This window comes from Zea mays, chromosome 3 (genome assembly GCF_902167145.1).
Source record: "Zea mays cultivar B73 chromosome 3, Zm-B73-REFERENCE-NAM-5.0, whole genome shotgun sequence".
Classification (NCBI taxonomy): domain Eukaryota; kingdom Viridiplantae; phylum Streptophyta; class Magnoliopsida; order Poales; family Poaceae; genus Zea; species Zea mays.
In genome coordinates, this window is record NC_050098.1 from 18,010,158 (window position 1) to 18,016,258 (window position 6,101).

Consider the following 6,101-nt stretch of genomic DNA (forward strand, 5'->3'; position numbering starts at 1 on the left):
GGTACTTCGAATACCAGTGTTTTTGTTCATTGTGGCTGTCGAGGCCTGAACATGTATGTAATTTCGGCACGAAGCCGTGTTTTTCCTCATTTTCGAGCACTAAGACTCACCTGTTGGTTGTCTGAACCGCTTCACCAAGCGTGAGTCGCCCCGTGTAAAGGTGACGAGTGAGGTATCCGTATCCCGGAGGCGTAGGAGTCCCTCGGCTCGGTCAGCCTTGTTGTCCGAGGCTTCCCTTGCTTAGTTAGAGGAACCCCTCGGCCGCTCTTCGATGAGCCGAGGCCAGGGGTAGCGGTGTCAGCGTGAACAGAGGCAGAGTTGGCTCAAAAAGAAGACCTGGTTGGCCGGAGCCTGGCCGGGTCGTCCGTTAGCGGGATCGACGCCGGAATTAAACTGCCGAGGCCTCGGGCTGGGCTGATGTCCTCGGAGGACAGCTGGCCGAGGCCCCGGGGTGACCGGCCGAGCCGCCTGCTCGGGCCGGATTCTCGGAGAAGACCCTGGCGGCGATGGCTCGGGCTTGGTGATGACATTGTCCTTCAGAGCAGAGACCCTTGGACCGTGTCGCCGTCCGAGGCCAGGTCGGACCTCGCCGAAGGTGTTGTCGACGCTGAGGGTGCTGCTGCTCCCTTCAAGCGTCAAGATCCGAGCCTGCAGGATCGGATCATCTTGTAGCGTGTGTTTTCTGCGGTCGCCGAGGCCAACACACACCCTCGCCGTGTTGTAAAGCTGCGTCTGTTTTCCTCTTGTTTCGAGTATCTGGACTTTTTTGTCGGTAACGGAATTGCTTGTGCGAGCGAGAGTTGCTTCTCACGGAAGGTGATGAGTGAGGTATCCGTATCCCGGAGGCGTAGGAGTCCCTCGGCTCGGTCGGCCTTGCCGTTTACGCGCACTCTTACCCGTCCATGGGGTTCTGTCACCGACGCAGTCGAGAAGGCTCGAAGAATCGCTTCGACAGAAGAGCTTCCGAACGTGAAGACTTGTTCGGTCCGCGGAATCACTTATCCGAACGTGAGTTACTTATCGCAGAAGGTGATGAGTGAGGTATCCATATCCCGGAGGCGTAGGAGTCCCTCGGCTCGGTCAGCCTTGGCTGCTTACGTGTACTCCGTCGTTTTCAGGATCCACTTTCGAAGTAGTCAAAAAGCACGAAAGACATTCTGGCAGAAAGGATCTTTTTTCGAGGAAAAAATTCGACGCAGAGGGGGTTCCCCCCTTTTAGCCCCCGAGGGAGGGTCGGGCTTTGCCGAGGCGAGGCCGACCCTTCCTTGATGACTAAACTTTGCGTGGGAGCGAGGTATATGAACAACTTGAAAACATCTTAAGGGCAGAAGCGACGTAGCTGTTGGATGTTCCAAGCGTTGTCGTAGACCTCGCCTTGACTGTTGGCCAGCTTGTACGTTCCGGGCTTCAGAACTTTGGCGATGACGAACGGCCCCTCCCAGGGGGGCGTGAGCTTGTGCCGCCCTCGGGCGTCTTGTCGCAGCCGAAGCACTAGGTCGCCCACCTGGAGGTCTCGGGACCGGACCCCTCGGGCGTGGTAGCGTCGCAGGGACTGCTGGTACCGCGCCGAGTGTAGTAAGGCCTTGTCCCGAGCCTCCTCCAGCTGGTCCAACGAGTCCTCTCGACTAGCTTGGTTGCTTTGGTCGGTGTAGGCCCTCGTCCTCGGGGAACCGTATTCTAAGTCTGTGGGCAAGATGGCCTCGGCCCCATAGACTAGAAAGAACAGCGTGAAGCCCGTGGCTCGGCTCGGTGTTGTCCTCAGACTCTAGACCACCGAGGGGAGTTCTTTCATCCATCGCTTGCCGAACTTGTTGAGGTCGTTGTAGATCCGAGGCTTGAGCCCTTGTAGAATCATGCCGTTGGCACGCTCTACTTGCCCATTTGACATGGGGTGAGCTACGGCGGCCCAATCCACCCGGATGTGGTGATCCTCGCAGAAGTCCAGGAACTTTCTGCCGGTGAACTGGGTGCCGTTGTCGGTGATGATGGAGTTCGGGACCCCGAAACGACGGATGATGTTGGTGAAGAACGCCACCGCCTGCTCGGACCTGATGCTGTTTAGGGGTCGGACCTCGATCCACTTGGAGAATTTGTCGATGGCGACCAACAGGTGCGTGTAGCCCCCGGGTGCCTTCTGCAAGGGGTCGACGAGGTCCAGACCCCACACAGCAAAAGGCCAGGTGATGGGTATCGACTGCAGAGCCTGAGCGGGCAGGTGGGTCTGCCTGGCGTAGAACTGACACCCTTCGCAGGCGCGGACAATTCTAGTGGCGTCGGCCACCGCCGTGGGCCAGTAGAAGCCTTGTCGGAAAGCATTCCCGACAAGGGCTCGAGGCGCTGCGTGATGGCCGCAAGCCCCCGAGTGTATCTCTCGCAGGAGTTCCTGACCTTCAGCGATGGAGATGCATCGCTAGAGAATGCCAGAGGGGCTGCGGTGGTAGAGCTCCTTCTCATCTCCCAGCAAGACGAACGACTTGGCGCGATGTGGTTGAGCTCGAGCCCGTAGAACTTGTCTTCCAGGCGCCGAACCTCATCGCAGTAGGCCTCCATCTTCGGGTCGCGGCAGTGGGAGTTCTTCATGACTTGGTCGATGACGAGCTGCGAGTCACCGCGAGCGTCGAGGCGTCGGACCCCTAGCTCGATGGCGATTCGCAACCCATTGACCAGAGCCTCATACTCGGCCACATTGTTGGACACCGGGAAATGGAGGCGTAGCACATAGCGTATGTGCTTCCCGAGGGGCGAGATGAAGAGTAGGCCTGCGCCGGCTCCTGTCTTCATCAACGACCCGTCGAAGAACATGGTCCAGAGCTCCGGTTGGATCGGAGCGTTGGTAGCTGGGTGTCGACCCATTCGGCCACGAAGTCTGCCAGGACCTGGGACTTGATGGCCTTCCGAGGGGCGAACGAGATTGTCTCACCCATGATTTCCACCGCCCACTTTGCAATCCTACCCGAGGCCTCTTGGCACTGGATGATCTCCCCTAGGGGGAAGGATGACACCACAGTTACCGGATGAGACTCGAAGTAGTGTCGCAGCTTCCGCCGCGTTAGGATCACCGTGTACAGCATCTTCTGAACTTGTGGGTAGCGGATCTTAGTTTCGGACAGTACCTCGCTGACGAAGTAGACTGGCCTCTGAATGGGCAATGCATGCCCCTCTTCTTGCCTCTCGACCACAATCGCGGCGCTAACCACCTGAGTGGTCGCGGCGACGTAGACCAAGAGGGCTTCTCCAGCAGCTGGGGGCACCAAGATAGGCGCCTTCGTGAGGAGCGCCTTCAGGTTCCCGAGGGCTTCCTCGGCCTCAGGGGTCCAAGTGAAGCACTCGACCTTCCTTAAGAGGCGGTACAGAGGTAGACCTCTTTCGCCGAGGCGTGAGATGAAGCGGCTTAGAGCCGCGAGACATCCCATGACCCTCTGTACGCCTTTCAAGTCCTTGATGGGCCCCATGCTGGTGATGGCTGCGATCTTCTCCGGGTTGGCTTCGATGCCCCGCTCGGAGACGATGAACCCCAAGAGCATGCCTCGGGGCACCCCAAAGACACACTTTTCGGGATTAAGCTTGATGCCTTTCGTCTTGAGACATCGGAATGTCACTTCAAGGTCGGAAAGGAGGTCAGAGGCTTTCCTCATCTTGACTACGATGTCATCGACGTAGGCCTCAACCGTGCAGCCAATGTGTTCGCCGAACACATGGTTCATGCACCGCTGGTACGTCGCGCCCGCATTCCTCAAGCCGAATGGCATGGTGACATAGCAGTACATGCCGAAGGGTGTGATGAAAGAAGTCGCGAGCTGGTCGGACTCTTTCATCTTGATTTGGTGATACCCTGAGTAGGCATCGAGGAAAGACAGGGTTTCGCACCCAGCAGTGGAATCCACGATTTGATCGATGCGAGGCAGAGGGTAGGGAACCTTCGGACATGCTTTGTTCAGACTAGTGTAGTCTACACACATCCGCCATTTCCCCCTTTCTTTCTCACAAGCACAGGGTTGGCAAGCCATTCGGGATGGAATACCTCTTTGATGAACCCTGCCGCCATTAGCTTGTGGATCTCCTCGCCTATGGCTCTGCGCTTCTCCTCGTCGAATCGGCGCAGAGGCTGCTTGACGGGTCGATCTCCGGCTCGGATGTCCAGCGAGTGCTCGGCGACATCCCTCGGTATGCCGGGCATGTCCGAGGGACTCCACGCGAAGACGTCGGTGTTCGCGCGGAGAAAGTCGAAGAGCACTGCTTCCTATTTGGGATCGAGCCCGGAGCCGATCCGGATCTGCTTGGAGGTGTCGCCGCTGAGGTCGAGGGGGACGGACTTAACCGCCTCCGCTGGCTCAAAGTTGCCGGCATGATGCTTCACGTCTGGCACCTCCTTAGAGAGGCTCTCCAGGTCGGCGATGAGGGCCTCGGACTCGGCGAGGGCCTCGGCGTACTCCACGCACTCCACGTCGCATTCGAACGTGTGTTTGTACGTGGGGCCGACGGTGATGACCCCGTTGGGGCCCGGCATCTTGAGCTTCAGGTAGGTGTAGTTGGGGACGGCCATGAACTTCGCGTAGCATGGTCTTCCCAGTACCGCGTGGTAGGTTCCTCAGAACCCGACCACCTCGAACGTCAGGGTCTCCCTTCGGAAGTTGGAGGGTGTTCCGAAGCAGACGGGAAGGTCGAGTTGCCCGAGGGGCTGGACGCGCTTCCCGGGAATGATCCCATGGAAGGGCGCAGCGCCTGCCCGGACGGAGGACAGATCGACACGCAGGAGCCCGAGGGTCTCGGCGTAGATGATGTTGAGGCTGCTGCCTCTGTCCATGAGGACCTTGGTGAGCCTGACGTCGCCGATGACGGGGTCGACGACGAGCGGGTATTTCCCCGGGCTCGGCACATGGTCGGGGTGGTCGATTTGGTCGAAGGTGATGGGCTTGTCGGACCAGTCTAGGTAGACTGGCGCCGCCACCTTCACCGAACAGACCTCCCGGCGCTCTTGCTTGCGGTGCCGAGCCGAGGCGTTCGCCGCTTGCCCACCGTAGATCATGAAGCAGTCGCGGACCTCGGGGAACTCTCCTGCCTGGTGATCTTCCTTCTTGTCGTCGTCGTGGGCCCTGCCACCCTCCGCGGGTGGCCCGACCCTGTGGAAGTGGCGCCGAAGCATGACGCACTCCTCAAGGGTGTGCTTGACGGGCCCCTGGTGATAGGGGCACGGCTCCTTGAGCATCTTGTCGAAGAGGTTGGCACCTCCGGGGGGTTTCCGAGGGTTCTTGTACTCGGCGGCGGCGACAAGGTCCGCGTCGGCGGCGTCGCGTTTCGCTTGCGACTTCTTCTTGCCCTTCTTCTTGGCGCCGCGCTGAGTTGACGCCTCGGGGGCATCTTCCGATGGGTGGCCCTGGGGCTGCTTGTCCTTTCGGAAGATAGCCTCGACCGCCTCCTGGCCGGAGGCGAACTTGGTGGCGATGTCCATCAGCTCACTCGCCCTGGTGGGGGTCTTGCGACCCAGCTTGCTCACCAAGTCGCGACAGGTGGTGCCGGCGAGGAACGCGCCGATGACATCCGAGTCGGTGATGTTGGGCAGCTCGGTGCGCTGCTTCGAGAATCGCCGGATGTAGTCCCGGAGAGAGTCTCCCGGCTGCTGTCGGCAGCTTCGGAGGTCCCAGGAATTCTCGGGGCGCACGTACGTGCCCTGGAAATTGCCGGCGAAAGCTTGGACCAGGTCGTCCCAGTTGGAGATCTACCCCGGAGGCAGGTGCTCCAACCAGGCGCGAGCAGTGTCGGAGAGGAACAGGGGGAGGTTGCGGATGATGAGGTTGTCATCGTCCGTTCCACCCAGTTGGCAGGCCAGACGGTAGTCCGCGAGCCACAGTTTCGGTCTCGTCTCCCCCGAGTACTTTGTGATAGTAGTCGGGGGTCGGAACCGGGTCGGGAACGACGCCCGTCGTATGGCCCGGCTGAAGGCCTGCGGACCGGGTGGTTCGGGCGAGGGACTCCAATCCTCCCCGCTGTCGTAGCGTCCCCCACGCCTGGGGTGGTAGCCTCGGCGCACCCTCTCGTCGAGGTGGGCCCGACGGTAGCGGTGATGGTGCTCGTTGCCGAGGCGACCCGGGGCCGCAGGCGCT